The following is a 21,260-nucleotide window of genomic DNA, read 5'->3' as shown; positions in this document are numbered from 1 at the left end:
TTCCCAGCAGTTTTGTCAAATAGTGAGTTCTTATCCCCAAAACTGGGGTCTTTGGGCTTATCAAACAGTAGATTACTGTAGTCATTGACTGCTGAGTCTCGTGTACCCGATTTATTCTATTGATTCACTACTCTATTTCTCAGCCAGTACCAAGTAGTTTTGATGACTGCTGCTTTATAATACAGATTAAAATCTGGTATGGCTAGGCCACCTTCCCTAGCATTTCCTTTCATTAATTCCCTTGATATTCTGGACCTTTTGTTCTTCTAAATGAATCTTGTTACTACTTTTTCTAGCTCTATAAAGTAATTTTTTGGTAGATTGATTGGTATGGCACTAAATATGTAATTTAATTTAGGTAAATTTGACATTTTTATTATATTAGCTCGACCCAGCTATGATCAATTGATGTTTTTCCATTAGTAAGATCTGACTTTATTTGTGTGATAAGTGTTTTGTAGTTGTGTTCATATAGGTTCTGGTTTTGTTTTGGCAGGTAGATTACCAAATATTTTATAATGTCTATAGTAACTTTAAATGGGATTTCTCTTTCTATCTCTTGCTGTTGATTTCATTAGAAATATATAGGAATGCCAAGGATTTATGTGGGTTTATTTTATACCTTGTAACTTTGCCAAATTTATTTATGGTCTCAAGTAGTTTTTTACTTGATTCTCTAGGATTCTCTAAGTATATCATCATATCATCTGCAAAGAATGATAGCTTGGTCTCTTTTTTGCCTAATTTGATTCCTTTGATTTCTTTTTCTTCTCTAATTGCTACTGCTAACATTTCTAGTACAAGATTGAATAAGAGGGGGGATAGTGGACATCCTTGTTTCACCCCTGATCTTATTGGAAATGCTTCTAGCTTATCCCCATTATATATAATACTTGCTGATAGCTTTAAAAAATGCTACCTATTATTTTTAGGAACATGTTGTAAAGGAAATATATATGTACTCATGTATTTATATATAGACACACAGATATATACATATATATCATATATAATGTATGTTTATATATACACACATACATATGGACAAACATATGTGTGTATAGGTTAAATCCTTATGCTGGTGCAGGGTGAAAGAAACTACAATGTAGCAACAGTCTCAATGTAAAATAATCCCAATTCTGGTTTCAAAATTCTTAAGTAATGGGGTTCATCAAAATGTTCAGGACTCAGTTATGCACAAAAATATCCAATTATGAATTTCAAAATTAGAGCAAAAGAGTCACTTCAACAGATTCAATAACAAGCCTGATGTGCAAAAATAGTTCACTAATTATTAACATATTACATATGCCAGCACAAGCAGAAGTTACTCATTTTACATTCCCGTGTTCTCATTAACACATTCAATTTAACCTTCTCTGACAAGAAAATAAAAATGTCTTTTGATACCAGGGAACAATGGTAAGTCCTTTATTTTTAATCCCAGAGATTAAAAATATGAAACTGCATTTTTCTGCATATGTGGGACTAAAAGGAGGAATCTTCAGTAAGAGGCACAGACTAATTGGCTTGTCTCTGGTCACTGGAACTGCCTGTTTGATGACAGTGAAAAAGAGAGTGTATTTTTCCAGTATTCTCAGTGACCAATGAGAAGAGTGGTAATAACAATCCATATTTATTAAGCTCCCAGTGCATTTTGGCAAAAAAACTTCCAAATGTGATAGGTCATAAATATGATGGAAGGAAGCATCAACTGTTCAGCAATTGTAGAAATCCTATCCCTTATTCTAAGTGTGAAACTGATAATTTTGGCATCCAGGACAATCAGCAATATATTGTACTCTTAAATCATAGGATTATATATTTAAGGCTAGAAAGGATTTTAGAGGCCATTGAGTCTAATCTTCTCTACTTGTTGGTGTGGAAACTGAGGCCCAGAGGTTAAGTGATTTGCCCAGGGTCACACAATTAGTAAATGTCTGTAGTAGGATATGGATGCAGATCTTCCCCAAACACAGCATTTTATCTACCACAACAAATAACTGTCTATATACTATACCACCAATCATGAGCAGGGGTTGAGGAGATAATGATACCCGTTCATGGGTGGAGAGTCCTCAGGACACTGGCTGACTGACAATGGTCCATGGGGGAGAGGCTTCAGGATGCTGATATCCCATAGGGAAGGTTGAAAACTGACATTGACACATGGGGTAGAGACCTCAAAAGAGCAGGAAGCTCATTGAATTGAACTAAACAAAGAAGCCAGTAGATAAATTCATGCAGGACTATGATGGTGAAGTAATGAGAAATGGTAGGCACTTCTTATCTTCCATTCTCTTCTGTCTTCCTCCTCCTCTCTGGGGACATATTAATATAGAAGGAGTCATACCCTTCTCTACCAAATTGCTAAAACCTATAGAAATCCACACCTGCCTACATTGCTTATTAGCCCTGAAATCCTGGATAGTTGAGATCATAGTGTGCAAGGCTATCCCATTCACCATATTCTCAGACTTTAATGTAATTTCTATTTATTAAAATAGGATTTAGAATTCTGGGTAAATATCAGACATGGACTATCTCAACTTGAAAGTGAAGATGGCTTTTATCATCATAACTATGATTACAATTTATTCATCAGGTCTTTAGTATTTCCCCCTACATACCTTGTGTTGGCAAGCGGGCCTATATTAGGTTGGAGTTTATAAATATCCAAGGTATCCTGTTAAATTCTTATTCTGTGTCGGGTGAGAGTCAATGTGATGGCAAGCAGGTCTTGTCTGTTCTGTGTCATCTAGACATATTATTGCCAACTGCATGTAACTATTTAACCACCTCCAAACATTTATACTGTAATTTTCAGTGCATCATGTGTATGAGAAAAGAGCAGAAGTCAAAATATTTACTTAGTTCTCTGTCAGGATAATTGTACTCTTCCCTAAACAGTGCTGAAAGCTCAAGACAATTGGAACTTCTTGACTTTATCAACAATGGTGAAAGCATGCTCCCTCTTTTGGGTACTTCTATAGGCCTATATTCATTTCCAAAAGAAAACCGCTCTCATTTTCAGTTTTCATATATATATTTTTTTCAAAGTCTAAGAACTTTCTAATTCTTTTCAAATTTAAATTTTCTAATTTCTGGCTATTATGTTTGGAGGAGAACTGAAGGAATTGGGAACATTATAAACACATTTATTCTAAAAGATAACAGTTATGCTATTGCTTATAGCTTGATAGATCTGGAGTTGAAAGGCTTCTTAGATGTTGTTTGGTCCATACCATCTTACAGGTGAAGAAACCTAGGCAGAGTTAAGTTACTTGCTTGAGGTTACACAAATTTGAAGTATTAGTGCCTGAATTTGAAACCAGATCCCCTGATTTAGGACCCAGATTTTTTTTTCCTATTGTAACATGATGGCTGTAGATTTGATATTTCTTTAAATAGTATATTAATGATTTTTTTTAGATTTGTAAATTGGAACTGAGTAAAATCCAAGATAGGTTCCCCCCCCCCCCCCCCCAACACTTCTGTTTGGTGGTTTGTTTTGTTTATTTGCTTATTTTGGTTTTTTCCTTAATCTCTATACAGCATGTCTTCCATATCAGGGGCACACCAAGTCAGTGAATTGATTTCAGGGGTCTGTAAACATGGATGGGGAAAAGCATATATTTATTTTCACTACACTTTAGCATTTCCTTCAATTTATTTAAAAACAAATTTGTGAGAAGGGGTCCGTGGCCTTCATTACACAACACAAGATTAAGAACCTTTGCTTACTAATGCGTACTGAAAACTCAGCATAGAAGACAGAGGCTGGAAGCAATAGAGCACTTTCCTTGAGCAAAAGCAGATCTTTCAAACCTTGAAGGCCCAGGAAAAGAAAGGACCCTCAAACGCAACTATAAAATCACTTTACCTCCTCAAAGATCTTTCTTCATAAATATTTACAATTTTCTAACAAAGAAACTGTAAAGGTCTATAAAACACTGCATTTACATTCAATAACTTTGGGCCTGATTTAGACAATGACTTTAATCAGGTGCCACCTTCTAGTAAGAACTACCTAAAATCCTTCCTTCTTTTACAGGAAGTCTTAATTCTAGTGTCTCCCCTAAGTTGACATTCTCCAACATAGTTTTTCTGTGGACAGTTAGGTGGCACAATGGATAGAGTGGTGGGCCTGAAGTCAGTAAGACCCATCTTAGTGTGTTCAAAACTTGCTTCAGGCATTTAGTAGCTGTGTGACCCTCAGCAAGTCACTTAACACTGTTTGCCTCAATTCCTCATCTGTAAAAAATAAAATAAAAGCTGGAGAAAGAAATGGCAAACTACTCTAATATCTTTGTCAAGAAAACCCAGATGGAGTCATGAAGTGTTGAACACTTTGAAAAACAACTGAACAAAGCTTTTCTGTACAGTTTTTTTTGTTTTTGTTTGTTTTTTTAATATTGTCTCCTCCATTAAACTGTGAGATACTTGAAGGTAGATAATCCCTACCTTCTTTGACCTTTTTTTTTCCATCCCCAGCTTTTTAGCACAGGGTCTGGAGGTTTGTTGATCCAGTACCAGGAAAGGCAAAATAAGCGACTGTATATGTGGCAATGTTTTTGAAACATCAGAAAAAGCCCACTTTCTCATTTTCTGTTCCCTAACTTTCATCTTACCAAGCTTTTACACAAATTACTTGCTTCAATGACTAATTACTAATAAGACTTACAGTTTCATTGCTTTATCATTTCAGCAATAAACATTGTTTAAGTACCTATTGTGTGTCAGACATCGTGCTAGCTGTTGGGGATACAAAAATAAAAGTGAAATAATTCTGTTTTCAAGGGATTTACATTCTAATAGGGAAAGCAACCCACAAGTAGATACATACACATATACAAAATATATACAAAGCAGATAGAAAATAATACTGGAAGCAATCTACTTCCTTCCAATACAGAATGGCATGTAGGTGGCCAGGAAATGCCATCTGAAGAAGGGGACACATACTTAATCTTGAAGGAGACTTGGGATTCCATGAGAAGGAGGTAAGAAAAAAGCATTATAGCATTTGGGACAGCCAGATCAAAGGACTGGACATGGGAGGTGAAGTGTTGCATGTGAACAACAATGTGAAGGCCAAAATGACTGGACCCTAGAGTAGAGTGTGTGGAGGGGAATGAGTATTAAGAACGGGAAGGGAAGGCTGGGTTATGCAAAACTTTAAATATGAAACTGAGGAGTTTATATTTGATTTAGCACAGTACCTTAGCACACACTAGGTGCTTAATACATCCTTATTGACTGAGTGACTGACCCTAGAGATAAGAGGTGGTCACAATAGTCAAACTTTAGCAAAGTCATTTTGGTGTCCATGTGGAGGATGGATTGCATCATGAAGAAATTTGAGGTAAGGAAATGAATTAGGAACTTGAAGTTCTGACCCTTGTTAAGGACAAGTCTATCTATTAATACACATACACAGATATTTTACTTGGAAAAAAATTTTTCATCCTGCTATCTCTATTTTCTTTGCATTATGAAAAAAAATGTACTAAATCAATCGACACAACTCGGTCCTTCAAGTTATTATTAAGTTAAATTAAAATTAAAATATTTCTGACAAGGCAATCCTTCAAGCTGTTTAATTCATTTTTACCTCAGAGTGAAGGGAAGAATTATCTGGGAGCAGGTTTTGATAGAGATAAAAGAAGATGAGGATAAGAAACATGAAGGCTTTTATTAGAGGAATAGAGAGGGAATCATTTCATATTGGGGTGGGGGAGACTGAAAACAAAGGCTGTACAAGTGACAAAGATGGATCTTTGCTTTCATCTTGTTTAGGACCAATCTGTTTTTTTTAATATAGTCTATCAGTCTGCTGGAAGAGACCTGTTCTAAATAAATGACTGGAAATTGAAAATGGCAATGAATAGTTTTCAAAGAATGGTAATGAAATATGATACAATTATTGCCTTCACTACTGTGGCCTAAGCATTAAGGAGAAGATTATTTCTTCCCTCAATGAATAAACATGAACTTGATTCAGGAGGAAGAAGGTATTTGCTTTTGCAGTTTTACAAACAATTGACTGATATCTCTTACTCCACATAAACTGTTCACTTCTGTTTATCTAGTTCTAGCAAATATTGAGATATCAAGTCAATCCCTGGCTTGTACTGTGGACTTGCACAAAACAAGCTATTGACCCATGACTTGATTTTAATGGTAAATGTTTGAGGAGAATGGACAAAAAAAAGCTTCTTTCTAGCTTAGCTGGATAAAAGGGGACTGTCAACTAATCAGCAGTTGGACTAAGGCCCCTGGGATTGCCACAAGGGCATTTAGTTTAAAATGGAACAAACTTTGATTAACAACCAATTGTTAGTGCAATGCTCTAAGACAATTCCAAAAGACTCATGATGGAAAATACTATCCACATCCTGAGAAAGAATTATGGAGTATGAGTGTATATTGAAGCATTGTTATTTTTCCTTTTGTTTTTTCTGTCTTGTGATTTTCCCTTCGGTTCTAATTCTTCCTTACAATATGACTAATGTGGAAATATGTATAAAATTTTTGCACATGTATGCTCTATATCAGACTGCATGCCATCTTGGGGAGGGGAAGGGGAAGGAGAGGGAGAAAATTAAAAACTCTGTCTTATAAAAGTGAATGTTGAAAACTAAAACTAAATATACATATATGTATACATACAGGTACACACACAGACACACACACACACACACATATATATATATATATATATATATATATATATATATACGCACACACATAAAGAACCAATTGTTAGGCACTGTACAAATGTAACACATGCTGTCACAAAAACAAAATAATTCCTGCCCTCAAGGAGCTTATGTTCTATATTTCTTTTAGCTCTAGTCCTGTGATTTCATCAATACAGGGAACTCCCTGTGTGCAATCTCCCTACATAAATGCATTTATAGAAGTCTAAAATTTATAGTCTAAGAGATTTACTTTGGGGACTGAATAGTAAAATGGTTTGTCCATGGTCACATATCTTGAAGGTGTCAGAGGCAGGATTCAAACTCAAATTCTGCTGACTCCATAACCTTCTCTCTACCACTTATTCTATACTACTTCTCTGCCTCTAAAAAAGATTTGTAAATTATTCTATTGAAAATAAAGTCAATGCTATTGTTTTAGGCATGGAAAAATTAATGATTGTGAATTAGAACAGATATTTCAAACTGCTTAATTTCAATCCCCTAATTTTGAAAATGAGGCAGTTAAGGCCCAGGGAACTTAAATGCCCAAGGTCACATTGTAGTCAAATTGGAATTCATAGTCTTTAATTATAAATCCTGTGCTATTTCCACAACATTATTTTGTTCTGACAAAAACTAGGATTGCAGAGTCTTTGAATTACATTTACTCCATCTCTGAAATCAACAATGCATTTCCAATTTCTAGTCTTATAAAGGTACTTTGATTATTACTATGACTTCTGTTGAAAATTGACATTTCATACAGTACCTCCAGTTTCCTAGACTTTCATTTAGCTGCAAAGTTAGCAGAAGTAAATTTTATGGTAAAGGTCTTTCTAATTTAATTGAGAAGGGGAAGAAAGGGAAATACTACTATTAGAAATCAAATAGCTTTATAGGCTCTGATGATATAATCAAATTAGTCAATAGGTAAGTCAATATTTATTGTATGATGAAAAGATAAAATTCTATGTAATGAAAAGATAAAATTAACCTTTCCCTTTTTCATTCAGTAAAAGCTGAATTCATATTCTAAAATGAATTCTTAGTCATGAAATGAATTATACTGCTTCTCCTATTGTAAATGGGTAAATGCTAAATCTGTAGATCGGAACAGACTCACTGATATTAATTTAGATAAAATTACTACTAAAATATAAAAGAGATATTTATTGTTATAACAGTTACCTAATCCTCATTTCAGTCATCCTCCCTTGCTCACCCTGTGTAAGTAAACTAATAACCAATGTTTCTAATTGTATTTTTATTATTCATCCCCAATACATTCTAGAGACAATGTTGTTCCAAGTCAAGACTTCCCAGAAAATCGTTCAAATAGTTGTTATTCAGGAATATTATCAGAATTTATGCCCTCTGAAAGCTTTGATCCATCAGAACCCAGTGATCTGGGTTTTTTAAAGATGTTCAGGAAAAGTATGTTTTGGCCAAGATCTAGGACACCATGTCTAGCACTGAAAGGCCTGTGGTAGAGCACCATCCTAGGGATCCCTCCTTCACCCTCCTTCCCATGCAAGCTTGGCTAATTCTTCCTTAAAAGGTATTGAGAATTTTCTTGAGTGGTGAAGGTATTACGTAACTTAAAGTTTAGCTGTGGATATCACTTCTTAATCACTTTAGTATAAAGTAGCCAGGAGGAGTTCTAGCTGTCCCTCTAATGATTGATGAACCAAGATGGACAACTCGGGCAAGGAAACTTTGTTCACCTAAATCAACTTGAGTTATCCTCAATGCCAATCCTTATTAAAATATTTCTCTTGCCTTGGCTAAGAAAATATCTTTTTGGATTTTTTCCGGCAGATTCAATGATTTCCTGCCTCGTTCCTTGTGTCCCTCTCTCTTTCGCTGCCTGCTCGTCACCATCATGGGTCGTATGCACACTCCCGGGAAGGGTCTGTCCCAGTCGGCTCTGCCGTACTGCCTCAGCATGCCCACGTGGCTGAAGCTCACCTCGGACGACGTGAAGGAGCAGATCTACAAGCTGGCCAAGAAGGCCCTGAAGCCCTCCCAGATCAGTGTGATCCTGAGGGATTCTCATGGTGTGGCACAAGTACGCTTTGTAACTGGCAACAAAATTTTGAGAATTCTAAAGTCCAAGGGACTTGCCCCTGATCTGCCTGAAGATCTTTATCACTTAATCAAGAAAGCTGTTGCTGTCTGAAAGCATCTTGAGAGAAACAGAAAGGATAAGGACTCTAAATTCCGTCTGATTCTGAATGAGAGCCGAATTCACCGGCTGGCTCGGTACTACAAGACCAAGAGAGTGCTCCCACCTAATTGGAAATATGAATCATCCACAGCCTCTGCTCTGGTTGCATAAATTTTGGTTTATGTACTCAAATAATAAAGTCATCTCTAACTGAAAAAAAATATCTCTTTGTTAACTGTTGAATAAACTATGAGTATCTCATTTTGTTAAAATACCAAACCAAAACTACCGGGGCACTGGTCTAAGCAGACCCAGTTCAGTTTGGCCTGGGACCTAAGATATAATGGCAAATGTTGAAAGGATCAGAACCTCATACAAACAGCCAACCCCATACTCCTCAAGTGTGGAATAACTACTGGGTATGCCACAACCAACAATCTTGAAATGAAAATAGAATATATGGTAGGAATAAAATAATAAATTCAGCCTTTGGGGATCAGATATTTAGGTATGGTCTGAAACATGTCTTTGACCTGATTTCCCTTCTGCTCCTCCTTCCATTTCTCCAGTGCTTGGAGGGCATTACCCACACCACCATTGCCCTCCATTATCAAAACAACATTAGGGGTTCTAATAAAATGATATTTCCATAGTGCTATGGTCAGCAAATTAGCACCTCCTTATTTCCTGGGATAAATAGTCATCATTATCTAATGTGAAAACTACCTTCCTCTGTGACCTTTCCCCGTGCCTAGTCACTAATTAGCTAAAAGCTACCCTTCCACAGTCCCTTTGTTCTTCCCTCAAACTTTTCTGATTGCTACTTGGTTAAATAGTTTGGATAGCAAACCTTTATCACAGCTCATTAATGCATTTTTCCCATTTATCAACATTCTATTCTTATAAAAACTTGTTTCAGTTTCGTGTCTTGACTGAATTTCTAATGTACTTTGTTCTGGACCCTCCTTTCTTGTGCCTATATTGTTTCTCAGTTGGTCATCTCTCCAGCCCCCCTGCATATTATATCTATGCAAATTACTTGAATCTATATATTATTTTCTTATATCTCTCCTAAGCTCTAGTTGAACATTTTAATTACCTTTTAAGCTTCCTCATTTACAATGTCTCAGAAACATATCAAACTTGTGTCCAAAATCAACCTCTTTATCTACTCCTCATCCCCCCTGCCCTAAACAAATCTGCCCTTCCTCCAAACTTCCCTATGTTGTTGAAAGTACTTTTTAATCAGTTTGGTTTATAACTGTAGAGTCATCCTTGAGGTTTCCTTTTCCCTCACTCAATTTATATCTCATAATTTACAAAGTCTTACACATATCACATTCCCTCTGGTTCAGAATCTTTTCCCCTCTTGTCTGAACAATAGATTTCTATTCTTCTTCTTCCAATCACTCCCTGCTGCTGCAATCCATGCTTCACAAGACTGTCAAACTAATCTCACAACCTCATTGAAGAGTTGCCATGTCATGTTCATGAATAGTCAATAACTCCCTATTGCCTCTAAGATAAAATATAAATACATAGGCTGGAAATGTAGAGTCTTTCACATGTACCTCCAGGGTATCTTTTGAGGTTTATTTCACATGACTACTTGTCATTCCCTCTGTCTTTCAGTGAAACCAACCTACTTGCTGTTCCACCACCAGTCTCCATGTCTATTCCTCAAGGTTCAGTTCGGATCATGACCTATGGGAAACCTTTTGTGAGCCTCTAGCGTTTTGTACTCTCTCCATCCCCAGATTTATATCCATTTATCTGTTGACATGTTGTATATCCCAGAGAATGTAAGCTCCTTGAAACAGTGACTATTTAAGTTTTGGGTTTTTTTGCCATTGTATATCCAGTACTTCACACAGTACCCTGCATCTAATAGCTGCTCCATAAATGTTGTTGAACTAACTATAATAGGTGAAATTTATATAGTTCTTTAAGGTTTGCAAAGCATTTTATATTCAAAAATCTTCCAATAGTGATGGCATATAAGAACTCTTGTTATTCCCATTATAAAGATGAAGAAACTGACTAAGAAAGGGTGAAAGATTTGCCTGAATTTACACTAAGTGAGAAAGGGGTTTGAATTTAGTTCTTCCTGACTTTAAAACTTATGTTCTATCCATTATGCCATCTGGGGCCCTGAGAATTGCTTTATTTTTAAAATATATTTGTTTGTTTTCAACATTTACTTTTATAAGATTGTGAGTTCTAAATTTCCCCCCTTCTTTTCCTCCCCTCCCCAAGACAGCCTGCAAGTGGTTATAAGCTATATATGTACAATTATTTCCACATTAGCCATGTTGGGAAAGAAGAATCAAAAGGGAAAAATCATGAAAGAAAAAAAACAAAAAAAGAGAAAATAGTATGCTTCTATCTGCATCAAGAATTACTTTAAATAGGGTAGGATCCTGTGGCCCTTGTATATGAAGTTCCTATCTGACTCAAGCAAGACAATGATAGCACTCTGAAGGTGTTAAGGATGGAGTCAACCTTGTGCCCCATAAATTTATCACTGTCCAAATCCTTTGATGATCTCAGTGTCTAAAACCAAAGCTCAAAGCATGTGCAAGCAGACAAGAATACCTCAGAAATACACACAAATCAGGACAATAGAGTGATATACAGGAAATGTCACCCAGTAACATACCTAATAAAAAGAACTGCATTATACTGACACAAAGAAGTCTTACCTAGCTCTATAGTAGCTCTTTTCCTCTTCTCTGACACAATGAATTCACTGACTAGAATATAAAGGTTGAACCTGTAACCCAGAAGTAGCTAGAGGTTACAGTAGACAGAAGAATGGACTCAGGAATACCTGAGTTCAAATTCTATTCTCAGACACTACCTGTGTGACCTTGGGAAAGTCATTTAACCTTCCTAAGGCTGAGAAAAAACTGAAAAAAATCTAACACATCAAATAGAGCTAATAACAGCATGTACCTTCCATTATTGTTGTCAGATTCAAATGTGAATATATTTGTGAAGCATTTAGCACAATGCCTGACATATTGGAGGTGTTTAATAAATACTTGTTTTCTTCCTACCTTCCTATAATGAATACCATGTACCAAGTTCTGTACTTGCATGTTTATATCTCCTACAGGCAGCCTTAGAGTGGGCTAGATGTTGATGTGGTCCTCACTTATATGCCTGTGAGCCTGCTTACCAGATGCCAAGAATTTCTTCAGGTAACAATTGCTGTATTGGTATATAAACATTTCTAACTGTGAAATGCTTGTTCTGTAGACAAATAGCCAGAGAATCCACGGTGTAAAAGATCAAAACTTGAAAATGAACAAACACAATGTTTGATCAAATATATATTTATTGAAGGATTTGTTATGAATATATCAATATGATAAAAAGCATTTTCATTTTCCTGCCTGGCATTCCTCACATCTTTAATTGAGACTTCCTAGAACGACACAAGAAATTCCAAGAGGTTCACGGAGCTCTGAGCTTTAGAGAAAAGTTAGGAAAGTTGTTGCAACTTCAGTAGCTATCAAAAAAAACCACTCAACTTTACAAAAATGATACTTCTTCTCCTGATTATCCTTCCCCTTTTACATTTGGAATGCAATCAAGAGACAATCAACAACAGCATGATAACATTACAGAGGATAGCATATGGTGGTAGAAATTTATTGTTTCCTTTATTGGTATTTTGTTGGGCTCTTCTTGCTAACTAATATCTCTTCCCTCCAGGGTTAAAATGCACATGTATGTATACACACATATACACACAGAGAAATCAATAGTCATTCACAAATGGGGTGCTATCCTGTTTATTCCCATATTTCAAGTGTCCCTTCAGGGGACCAGACAAAAATAGATAAAGGAAAAGAATATTTACTCAAAAATATCTCTCTACCTATTTCAACAATTAGAGTTACTTGAAAACAACACAGTCCTATTTAAAAGTCTCCTGTTTCCTTTATTTTTAAGGAAATTTAATAATATCTCATTAAGTATACGATATTGCTAAGAACAGAGGATATAAATATGAAATAGCAGGCATGTTATCCTCAAGAAAAATACAATCTCATAAGGGAGGTAACTTACGCACATAAATCATTCTGCTACAAAGGAGAATATGAGTGAAAAGAAGATATCTAGATAAAGTCCTAGGAGAAATTTTAGGAGGGAGAACTCTTTTTAAATTGGTGTCACGAAGGAAAGTTTCATAGATGAGGTGGTATGTGAATCAGACTTTGACAGAAGAGAAAAACTGGAATAGGTAGGGAAGGAAGGAGGAAAGTCTATCCTAAGTATGGGAGACAGTGAGAGTACAGGGATGGAAATAAGATCATCAGATCATAGATTTTCCCTGGAAGGGACCCCAGAAGATTATCTAGGCCAATCTTCATGTTATATATATATGGAAACCGATTTCTCTGCCAAGAAAAGAGACTTGTCAACTAGAACAAGAGAAATTTAGAATCTAAACTAATCTGCAAAACTTTAGGAGGAGGATGGCAGAAGATTATGAGCTCTAATGTCTCATAAAACAGTAAGAAGTGGTAGAAGGGAAAATGAGTTAGCAAGAAATCTGGCATGGGACCAGAATGAGCCAGATCATCTCAGGAGCATTTTAAGACAAAACAGGAAGGAACACAAACACAAAAAAGGAAAAAAAACCCTGTCAACACTTCTATAATTATTGTTTGTCACACTGTCAAAGACAGGTACATTTGTGATCTAATATCACATTCTTTGCTTCCTCTCCCATCCAGCCCCTATGTGATACCTGATGAGGTACTAAAGTAAGTAAAGAAAGGAAGTTTAGATGGATAGAGAAATGCATGTTGGAGGTATCAGAAGTTTTAGGAAACTGAGAAATAATCTCTCAAGACATCTGACACAGTGGTGAGATGGCAGATCAAATGGTATTGAAGTAGGAAAGTTGGAGTTGGAAGAGAAGAAATAGAAGCAGGCAGTTCAACTGGGAAGCTATTGATATTAACCTACTCACATGAATTCACTAATATTCTAGCTTTGGGACCACTTGAACCTCATGGGATGTATTTCTCTGCTTTTGTCTGTCTGGTTCTGTCACTCTCTCTCCCTCCCATACCCTACTTCTCTATCAGTCTATCTCTCTCTCTCTGTGTTACTCTCTGTCTCTGTGTCTCTGTCTCTGACCCGCTCCTCCTGCCCCACTTCATATAGATACTACTGTGGCCAAGAACTGTTCTATTCATACACTTTACATCTTCCAAGGTCCCAACATCACTGTCCACAGAACTTATATCACCATATGTGAATGGGATGTACCCCACAACCACATGAAATATCAGACCTATATTTTATCATCATCATTGTTATTAATATTGTTTAACATTTAAAAAACATTTTCAGTTCCAAATTTCAAATTCTCTCCCTTCCTTATGTATCAGCTTCCGCCAGACTCAGAAGCCATTTTTGTCCACTCTTACAAAAATTCAGGACCCAGATGATCACTTATCTTGACATATGCCTCACTGATTCCTTTTTATGGTGATCTTCTGACCAATACCCCAACATCAAGAGAATCGCTGATCCACGTTTCAATCATTCTCTCTTCTTCATTACAATTCCCTCAGCTATTATAAAACACCTTGGCATTCTGTTTTACAAACTAGGACCTGAACATCCTCTTTAAAAAGATGATCATCAGTGGTCAGGAAAATGTCATAATGCTTTTTCATAACCCAGTTTGCAAATAGGGATTACAGGCAGTTGTACAATGCATTCTGCAATTCTAAGAAACTATTATAATAGTCCAAACAAGTGATAGGGAGGCTCTGAATTAGTTTGGTAAGAAGGTGACTAGAATGAAAAGAATGGAAACTATAGATATATAGAGATTATAAAAATTCTCTCATAGGAGAAAGGTATTATCGAAAGTACAGGGACAAAGATGATTCCATGAGGTTGAGTAAGGGTGGTGGCATTATCATCAGAAAAAAAAGGTTTCAAATAAAAGGATGCCTACTAGTTGGGTACTGCTGCCTCTGTGAGTCACTGTAGATCAAAATGTCAAAAAAAAAGAATATAAAAGTCAGGATGAGAAATATTATTCCTTAACTTCATAAAATCAGACAGACTTTTCAAACTTTAAAGGATGAATTCTTCAAATAAAGACTAAGCTACAAAGCCTATAGTAGGATATTTGCTATTTATGGAAAATGTAATTTGTTTTAAATTTTGTCATAATTCTTAAAAAAAACAATGTGCATTTTAGTCAGAATATAATAGAATAGGAAATTTTTATCATGGTGAAGAAAAACACATAATAGCACGCAATAGAATATTATGTTCTTATTATGGTAAATAACCTGATGACAAAGATGACCAAGAATTCTATAATTTGTAAATAAATGCAAAACCTACAGATTACATTTTTTTTAGCTCAATGAAGAGAAAATAGTACCCACATTAGTAAAAATGTGCTTCTTCCTTTAACTTATTGTACTACTTTAATAAAGTTTATAAATAAGGTTTCTGACTCCTACTTTGGTATTCACCATCTTGGTGCAGGCCTTCATTATTTCATGCCTGGAATATTATAATAGCCTTCTGGTTGGCCTCCCTTCCTCAAATCTCTCCCAACTCCAGTCCCTTCTTCACTCAGCCATCAAAGAGATTTTTCTAAACTGCATGTCTGACCATGTCATTACCTGCTCAACAAACAGTGTTTATCTATTGCCTCTAGGATGTAATGAAATGATCCTGTAGGAAGAAATGTAAAGTCCCTTGTTTAGATCTTAAAGGCTTTCACTGCCTTATCCTTTCCTAAATCTCCAGTCTTATAGCTTACTCCTCTCCTCCTTCTCTAGATCCATTGACTCTGGCCTCCTTGTTGTTCCTCTCACAAGACATTCCTCCCACCTTCAGTCATTTTCATTGGCCTGGAATTCTCTCCCTCCTCATCTCCAACCCCTTGGTTTCTTTAAAGTCTCCGTTTCAATCCCACTTTCTTAAAGAAGTATTTCCAGGGGACGGCTAGGTGGTGCAGTGAACAGAGCAATGGCCCTGGAGTCAGGAGGACCTGAGTTCAAATTTGACCTCACACACTTAACACATACTAGCCTTGTGACCTTAGGCAAGTCACTTAACCCCAATTGCCCTCCCTTCAAAAAGCAAAAAAAAAAAGTGTTTCTAGCATCGTCTCCTCTCTCAGACTTGCTATTGTATCAGTATGGGGATCTCCCTGTGTGGGTATGCCTGCCACAGTTAAGGATTAATAACCTAATTCTAATCGGTAACAATTAATTTATAACCTTAGAGTTGCCTGGGAAGCTGTAAGAGGTTATGACTTGCTCATAGTAATATGGTTACTCTGTCAGAGGCAGAACTTCAGCCCATCTCTTCCTGACTTCAAAGTTAACCTTCAATATATGATGTCCTTGTTTTCATGTGGAGTCATTTGAAACTAGTTAATGAGAGGGAAAAACATAAACATCTTATTACAGGGCAGCATGTAGAAACCCATCAAGAACAAAGACTGCAGTATTTTTCCAGGTTTTAGCTTCTAGCCACACTTTGCAAGAGCCCGATTCAATAAAATGACAGAGCAAAGTCAAGGAATTCCTCAAGGACCTGTTTTAGGTTCAGGAGGCCAGGTAACAGTGTACAATAATGCCTGTGATTTTTGTATGTGCAGATGATATTAAGGAAGCCTAAAGACTGTTTGGAATAGCTTCTTGGATGGACAAAGAAGTGTGTTTCATCATTGAATGTGCTATAATAGCTATGTAACAGATGGCATATAAGTACATTGACTTTTTTGTCTAGCTACATAAAGAAACATGCCAATGAAATAATTTTCATAAAGAATTGTAAAGTCTAACATATTTAAAAGAGGAGAGAGACAGAGACAGAGAGGAAAAAGAGAGACAGAGAGACAGAGAGAGAGACAGAGAGAGAGAGAGAGAGAGAGAGACAGAGACAGAGACAGAGAGACAGAGAGAGACAGAGAGAGAGACAGAGAGAGAGAGACAGAGGGAGACAAAGAGAGAGAGAGACAGAGAGAAATAGGAGAAACTACTGACATATTGTCACATCTTAGATTGTAAGAGGGCTAGTTTGCCTAAATCACTGCTACCTGTTTTTCAATTTACCCTTCAGATGGTTTTTTTTTTGCTTTTTGGGGGGCAATTGGGGTTAAGTAACTTGCCCAAGGTTACACGGCTAGTTTGTGTGTGTGTGTGTGTGTGTGTGTGTATGTGTGTGTGTGTGTGTGTGTGTGTGTGTGTGTGTGTGTGTGAAGTGTCTGAGGCCAGAATGGAACTCGGGTCCTCCTGACTCTGGGGCTGGTGCTTTATTCACTGCACCACCTAGACACCCTACCCTTCAGATCTTAAGGCAGACCTCTTTTTTTTTAACAGCTGCTTTGGTTATGCTACCTGTAGCATTGATAGCTTTGTCTTCACTTTCCATATGACGGTTGAGTTATTTTTTTTTTACAAGTACACTCGTACTATCTCTCTAGTTCAGAAGGATCTAAAGAAAGGCTCAGAGTTTTAAGAAGCCTAAGATAAGGTCAAAATGGATATATGACCTATATATAAAGAGCAATATTACAAGAAAATTTGAACAGTATATTACTTGTCCTACTTATGAATAGGCAAACTATTTATGAATAAACAAGAAATAGAGAACATAATGAGGTATAAAATGAAAATTTCAATTACATTAGATCAAAAAGCTTTTTTTAGAAATACAACAAATGTAGTCAAGATCAGAAGGAAAGCAGAACATTGGGGAAAATATAGTTTCTCAGATAAAGGTCTCATTTCTCAACTATATAAAGAACGTTGTCAAATCAATAAGAATGTCATTCCCTAATTGACAAATGGTCAAAGGATACAAATAGGCAGTTTTCCAGTGAAGAAATCAAAACTATTTGTAGTCACATAAATTGCTATAAATCATTATTGATTAGAGAAATGAAAATTAGAACAACCTGGAGATATCATTTCACACTTATTAGATAGGCTAAAATGAGTGTAGGGGAAAGCAACAAATGCTTGAAGTGATGTGGAAAATTGGGACACTCATTGGTGGAATTATAAACAGATCCAACCATTTTGGAGAGCAATTTGGACTTATGCTCAAAATTTATTAAATTACTTATTCCCTTTGATCCAACATTAGTACTACTAGTTCTATTTCTAAAGATGATTAGGGGAAAGGGAAAAAAAAGACCTATACCTTCTAAAATATTTATAGGAGCTCTCTTTTTGGTGGCAAAGACCCAGAAATTTCAGGGATGCCCATCAATTGGGGAATGGTTGAGCAAGGTATGGCATATGATTGTGATGGAATACTACTGTGCTAACAGATATGATGAGTTTGATGGTCTTAGAAAACATGGATACACTTGCACGAAATAGTGAAAAATGAAACGAGCAGAACCAAGAGAACATTGTATACATTAATGCCAATATTGTTTTAAAAATTACTTTGAAAGAATGTCATTTTGACTATTGTAAATGTTCAAATTAACTACAAAGGACCTATGAATGAAGATGCTGTCTGCATCCAAAGAAAGAACTGATGGGGGAGGAGTCAAGATGGTGGAGTACAAGCAGGACCTCCCTGCTGCTCTGGCTTCCACCTTTCCCAATACATATAAAAGGGGGACTCTAAAAAAACTTTGGAGCTGCAGAACCCAAAAAATAAGACAGAGAAGCTAACCCCCCTCTTAGGGCAGCCTGGCAGGCCTGCAGGAATCAGCCAGCTCAGTGCTCTGGGAACCAAACACAGCCACCTGCTAAGGCTTTAGTCCCAGGGTGGGCCTGAAGCCGGAGGGACTCGAGATCAGCAGCAGCTGTGTCCCTTTCCAGATTTATCAACACATAGACGCAAAGGACAAAGTGAGAAGTCAGTGCAGTCTGGACTATGGGACCCAGAAAGTGGGAGTATGTGGCTTTTGCCCCTGAGGCAAGAAGCCACTGAGACTCCAGCACAGCCAGCCAGTACCACATGGCAGCTTCAGCGCCTGGCCTGCAGAGTGTAGGGGGAGCAAGCACCAGTCTGAGGGGTAATCGCTCTTACTTTAACTTGCTTGGATCTGGATTGCAGTCTAGAGTGGAGGTCCTGGGGTTTGTGTCCAGCTTGCCAGAGTGTGTGGAGTCCTCAGAGAGGGCACCAATCTAATACCTCCGACAGCTGAGAAAACCCCACTGTTTGGGACAAAAGCTCCCCTGTCTGGTGGCAGAGTCCTACTGTGGCAAAAAAGCCCAGCGGTCAAGTGACTGAGGCACCACATGACCAGGAAAAGGAAACAAAGCAGAGAGAAGATTCCAACATTGGGCTCCTATTTTGGGGACAAAAAGGAGCAAAGCATGGAACAGGAGGAAGACAGTGAAGTCAGAACTCCTGCACCAAAAGCTTCAAAGGAAAATCCGAGCTGGTTACAGGCCATAGAGGACCTTAAGAAGCAGATAAGAGAAGTGGAGGAAAAATTGGGAAGAGAAATGAGAACAATGCAAGAAAATTATGAAATGAGAGTCAACAGCCTGACTGAGGAAAATCATACCTTAAAAAACAGACTGACTCAAATAGCAAAAGAGGCTGAAAAAGAAAATGAGGAGAAGAATGCCTTAAAAAGCTGAATTTGCCAGATGGAAAAAGAATCTAAAAAGCTCAATGAGGAGAATCATTGCTTCAGAATTAGATTGGAGCAAATGGAAGCTAATGACTTTATGAGAAATCAAGATGCTGTTAAACAAATGAAAGAATAGAAGGCAATGTGAAATATCCCATGGGAAAAACCACTGACCTGGAAAATAGATCTAGGAGAGATAATTTAAAAATTATTGGACTGCCTGAAAGCCATGATCAAAGTTAGAACCTAGAAATCATCCTCCAGTAAGTTCTCAAAGAAAACTGCCCTAATGTTTTAGAACGAGAGGGCAAAATAGAGGTTGAAAGAATCCACCAATCACCTCCTGAAAAAGATCCCAAAAAGAAAACTCCTAGGAATATTATAGCCAGATTCTGGAATTCCCAGATTAAGAGGAGAACATTACAAGAAGCCAGGAAGAAACAATTTGAATACTGTGGAAACACAATCAGGATAACCCAGGATCTGGCAGCTTCTACACTGAGGGATCAAGGGGCTTGCAATATAATAATTCAGAGGTCAAAGGAGATGGGATTAAAACCAAGACTCACTTACCCAGCAAAACTGAGTATCATGTTTCAGGGGAAAATATGGTCATTTGGTGGAATAGAGGACTTTCAAGCATTCTTGCTGAAAAAACCAGAGTTGAATAGAAAATCTGACATTCAGATACAAGAAGCAAGAGAAGCATGAAAAGGTAAACAGGGAAGAGAAATCATAAGGAACTTATCGAAGTTGAACTATTAACATTCCTACATGGAGAAATAATAATTGTAACTTATGAAAATTTTCTCAGTAGTTGAAGGGAATAGAAATATATATATATATATATATATATATATATATATGTATATATGAGGGTATATGGGCATATGAACACATATGTGAATGTGTGTATATATGTTTACAGGTATACATAGAGGGCACAGGACCAATTTAACAGGAAGGGATGATACTTAAAAGGCAAAATTAAGAAGTGAGAGAGGAATATAATGACAGGAGATGGGGAAAGACAGAATCGGGTCAACTATCTCATGTAGAAGAGGCAAGGGAAAATGGTTCCAATTGAGGGAAAGAATAGGAAGGCAAAAAGGAATGGGTCAACCTTATTTCCATTGAATTTGGCTTGAGGAGGGAATGAAATACACACTAAATAGGGTATCTCACCCTCCAGGAGAGTAGGGGGGAAGGGGATGAGAGGGGGGATGATGGAAGGGAGGGCAGGCTAGGGGGGAGGGAAGTTGGAAGCACCCACTTTTGAAAAGGGACAGGATCAAAGTAGAGAATAGAAGAAGTGGGAGGTGGGATAGGAGGGAGGGAAATATAGCCAATCTTTTACAATATATTTACTATGTTATTGTTTTGCATTAGCCTCACATGTACAACCTATACTGAACAGCTTAACTTCCCAGTAAGTGTGGGTGACAAGGGAGGAAGGGAATGAATCTGCGATTCAAAGTTTTAAAATCAAATACTCAAATATATATATATATATATACACTATTATTAATACTATTTTACATGTAATTGGGAAATAAGATACACAGGCACTGGGGCATAGAGATCCACTGGAAAAGTTGAAGGGGGTATGGGAGAAAATATGGGAGATAGCAGATTGGAGGAGGGGATATCCTTTGGGACTGCTATTTTGGGGTGGTGGGTAGGGGAAAAACAGGGAGAAAATTTGTTACTCAAAATCTAGTTGAAAAGAATGATGTAAATCAGACGTTAATAAAGCATTTGAAAAAATAAAAAAAGAAAG

The 21,260-nt window shown here is 36.9% G+C and overlaps 1 protein-coding gene and 1 pseudogene across 1 annotated transcript in view; one reads left to right on the top strand and one right to left on the bottom strand.

The window, feature by feature from the left end:
- The window catches only part of TRPC4 (transient receptor potential cation channel subfamily C member 4), a 282,270-nt gene that overhangs the window by 82,111 nt on the left and 178,899 nt on the right, over window positions 1-21,260 (bottom strand). The gene's annotated exons all lie outside the window — the stretch shown is intronic.
- On the top strand, window positions 8,514-9,092 carry LOC138143425 (small ribosomal subunit protein uS15-like; annotated as a pseudogene).

Source organism: Petaurus breviceps, unplaced genomic scaffold (assembly GCF_028583685.1).
Source record: "Petaurus breviceps papuanus isolate PSGF00001 unplaced genomic scaffold, PetGlider_PUasm1.0 90639, whole genome shotgun sequence".
In the NCBI taxonomy this organism is placed as follows: domain Eukaryota; kingdom Metazoa; phylum Chordata; class Mammalia; order Diprotodontia; family Petauridae; genus Petaurus; species Petaurus breviceps.
This window is presented reverse-complemented; position numbering and strand designations above follow the sequence as displayed.